At 38.9% G+C, this 4,310-nt stretch overlaps 1 pseudogene; it reads right to left on the reverse strand.

Moving 5' to 3' along the window:
• Nucleotides 1-2,645: 2,645 nt before the first annotated feature.
• On the reverse strand, nt 2,646-3,560 carry LOC135229489 (olfactory receptor 5V1-like; annotated as a pseudogene).
• Nucleotides 3,561-4,310: the final 750 nt, after the last annotated feature.

The raw sequence follows: 4,310 nt of genomic DNA on the forward strand, positions 1-4,310 counted from the left end.
ACACTCCTTCTCTCCACTCTGTATTTCCCATGTCCATTCAGCCAGCCTCTGTCCCCCTCTGCCTTCTCATCTTGTCTCCAGACAGGATCTGCCCACATAGTCTCATGTGTCTACTTGAGCTAAGAAGCACACTCCTCACCATTATCATTATATATATATATAATAGCCCAGCCTAATCTTTGTCTGAATAGTTGGCTTTTATTTTTGGGCTAACAGAGATTCTGGGGGCCGTGACCTCTGGGGTCCCACCAGTCTCAGTCAAACCATTATGTCTGGTCTTTTTACTAAAATTTGGGGTCTACATCCCACTTTTTTCCTGCTCCATCAGAGATTCTCTGTTGTGTTCCCTGTCAGGGCAGTCATTGGTGGTAGCCAGGCACTATCTAGTTCTTCTGGTCTCAGGCTGATGAAGTCTCTGGTTTATGTGGTTCTTTCTTTCTCTTGAATTCATATTTTCCTTGTGTCTTTGGAGTTCTTCATTCTCCTTTGCTCCCGATGGGTTGAGGCTAATTGATGCATCTTAGATGGCCACTTGCTAGCTTTTAAAGACCCCAGATACCACTCACCAATATGGGATGCAGAACATTTTCTTAACAAACTTTGGTATGCCAGTTGACCTAGGTGTCCCCTGAAACCACAGTCCCCAGACCCGTGCCCCTGCTACTCTGTCCCTTGAAGTGTTTTATCATATTTAGGAAACTTCTTAGCTTTTGGTTTAGTCCAGTTGGGCTGACTACCCCTGTATTGTGTGTTGCCTTTCTCCTATCTAATTAGTGAGCACACCTCTCCCTTCCTCCTTCCCCACCCTCGTAACCATCAAAGAATGTTTTCTTCTGTGGATAAACCTTTTCTTGAGTTCTTATAATAGTCGTCTCATACAATATTTGTTCTTTTGAGACAGACTAATTTTGCCCAGCATAATGTCTTCCAGATTCCTCCATATTATGAGATGTTTAAAATATCCATTGTTGTTCTTTATTGTTGCATAGTATTCCATTGTGTGAAAATACCATAAATTGTTTATCCATTCATTTGTTGATGGGGTCTTTGGTTGTTTCCATCTTTTTGCTATTGTAAACAGTGCTGCAATGAACATGGATGTGCATATATCCATTCATGTGAAGGTTCTTATCTCTCTAGGATGTATTCCAAGGAGTGTGATTGCTGGATCTTACGGTAGTTCTATTTCTAGCTTTTTAAGGAAGCATCAAATGTTGTAGAAAATACAAAATGGGACATTGCTGAATTTTGGGAAATGGACTTTATTGAAAATATGACATGTGAATGCACTTACAGTCCCTACATCACGAAACAAAGGCACATAACATAAGGCTATTACATATTAAAATTTTGAAAAATGACTTAAAGATCAATGACAGTCCAGAGATTGGAAGAACAGGATATCATTGAATAATACAAGAAATTTAATTAGTGATGTGATCGCTTAGTCATAAAGGAAGGAAAAAATGTAGTTAATAGAAATCCAAAGATAACATTGAAAGCCAGAGTGTAACAGAGAATCAGAAATGAAGAGAGTCCCACATATTGCCTGTGATAACAGAACATACTCGAATGTGATGCCTATACTGGGGACTATTTTTTGAGAAGTAAGTGGAGTGAAAAGAATTGGGGAAAAGATTGATAAAAATATACATTATTTCATAGTTAACATGGTATATCACATAAACAGTAGCCAGAGAGAGAATATTCCTATTCCTACAGGTAACAGGAAGAGGCTGAAGTGAGAATGGAGAGTGATCCACAGTCAGAAACCATAGCTCTTTATTCACACAAAATGGGAGAGCTTAGCTCTAAGTGACTTTACTCTGAGTAGCTTAAAAAAAAAATTGATAAAAGTAAGAAAAATATAAGGTAGCTGATGAGAAGATTGGTGGGTACATGTGTGTGTGTCAGAAGATGATATTTGTAGTTTTAAACATGTTAAGATGGTAGTAATATAATAACCAAATTAGATATCTATTTTTAGAAATACTGAAAAGTAAGCCCTTCCCTGGAATGGAAAGGGGAACTGAAAATGGATGTGGTCACAGGAAAGTGAGAAAGCACAGAAATATAAAGTGGAAACCAAAGTTGAAGAAGAAGAGAAAAATGATCAAGCTAAGGAGTCATATCAGGATAAATGTTTAGGTAAATAAGGTAATAAAGTGAAAGGAAGCTGAATTAGAAAGTTAGATACAGGTACAGTTACAGAAATAAAAAATTAATGCATGTATATATACATACACACACATAGGTGATATATGATGTATGTGATATGGATATTTTGGGTAAAAGTATACCTATGTGTATGGATATGGATATGGGTATAGAATGTGACCATAGATTCAAATTTACTTAAGATACACACAGTTTATACCTCTTACATCACTGCAATTATTAACAGTTCCCTAATTTTTTTTAAAAAGTCTATTTTTATGATAAATTTTATATTCCCTGTGGATAGTGATATAGTTGTATAGATAGGCATAAATGTAGATATATGTATGTGTGTGTGCTTATAAATTTCTGTATATATGTAGCCATGTCCTGTCTATCCCCAGCACAACAATAGAAAATTATTCTTTCTATGAATTCTTCCAATCCTTCCTATAAATTCAGTCTAAGTGGGTAACATTGTCTTAAAATCATGTTTGTCCTAAATAGATCTTATGGCATAAAATCTTTCTGAGAGCTCCTTTCAACTCAGTGTTTCTCAGCCTGTAGATAATGGGGCTTAACACTGGAGTAATGACCCCACATAGCATTGAGATGAACCTGTCTCCAGCTGGGAAGTTGTAACTGGAAGAGGGGTGGATGTACGTAAATATCATTGTATCATAGAAAAGTCAAACAACAAGGAGGCAGGAAGCACAAGTGGAGAAGGCCTTGTGCTTGCCTTCCATTGACTGTATTTTAAAGGTGGTGGATAAGATGTAGATATAAGACATACCAGTGATCAGGAAGGTGCTCATGACCAAGACATCTCCTACCACTAAGAGAAATATTTCTGCCACGTAAGTGGAAGAGCAGGACAGTGCCATCATAAGAAAGATGTCACAATAATATTGGTTGACCCAATCGGACTTACAGAAAGACAGGCAGAACATGAACACTGTGTGCAGAAGGGAATTCAGAAAATCTGCTGCCCAAGCCACAGCCATGGAGTGGAACAGCACCCATTTTTCATGATGAGGGTGTAACAAATGGAGAAACATATGACCACATAATGGTCATAAGCCATGACAGTGAGAAGGAAGACTTCAGTACATGCCAGGGCTCCAAGGAAAAGAGATGCAAAACACACCCAACAAAAGAAAAGCTTTGCTTCTCATTCAAGAGTTTCTTGAGCATTTTGGCAATAGTAGCTGATGGGTACAAAATGCCTAAGAGGGACACATTTGCCCAACAAAATTATACATGGGTGTGTACAGCTTTTTCTCAGTCCCAATGACAAGGAGAATGGCCACATTTATCACCAAGATGAAATGTTTTGTGGCAGCAAAGACGACAAAGAGATGGTAGTGCACCTCCAAGAGGTCAGAGAGCACAATATATGGAATTTACTTGAGTGTTGATTATTCAAAAATTGTGTTAATGGAAATCACATAAGCCCACACTTCTACCCCATTTCCCTAACTCGCTCATCACATTATTTTCTAGTCCCAGTTACCTCCTGAACAATATAGTTTCTTCAGAGTGATTTGAATGCCCTTGTTTCTCAGACTATAGACTAAAGGATTAAGAGGGGGTGTGAGCACTGTGTAGAGAAGTGATAAAATCTTGTTCAGATTGAGTGTTTTTCCTGATGCTGGTGTCTTGTACACCACAGCCATGGTGCCGTAAAACAAAAACAAGACGACCAAGTGGGAAAAGCAGGTGGAAAAGGCTCTGTATCTCCCTGTAGAAGAAGAAATCTTTAAAATGGAGGACAGAATACAATCATAAGATAACAAGGTTCAAAGGAAAGGAGACAAGGATAGAAATGATGAAACAAAGGCCACCCTCTCCACCACTGTAGTGTCTGTGCAGGAGAGCTTCACCAGTGGGAAGAAGTCACAGAAGAAATCATCAATGATGTGGGGACCACAGAAGGTTAACATGGCAAGCAAAATTAGTACAGCTCCCACAAACAGAAAACGACCAATCCATGATCCAACTGTCAGTTCGACACAAGTTCTGCTGTCCATAAGCACTGTGTATCTCAGGGGCCAACAGATGGCCAAGTAGCAATCATAGGACATGACAGCCAGAAGGAAACACTCTGCAGTGAGCAGAGCCCCAACAGCATAGAGTTGCACCACACAGGCAGT

Source organism: Loxodonta africana, unplaced genomic scaffold (genome assembly GCF_030014295.1).
Source record: "Loxodonta africana isolate mLoxAfr1 unplaced genomic scaffold, mLoxAfr1.hap2 scaffold_32, whole genome shotgun sequence".
NCBI lineage: Eukaryota > Metazoa > Chordata > Mammalia > Proboscidea > Elephantidae > Loxodonta > Loxodonta africana.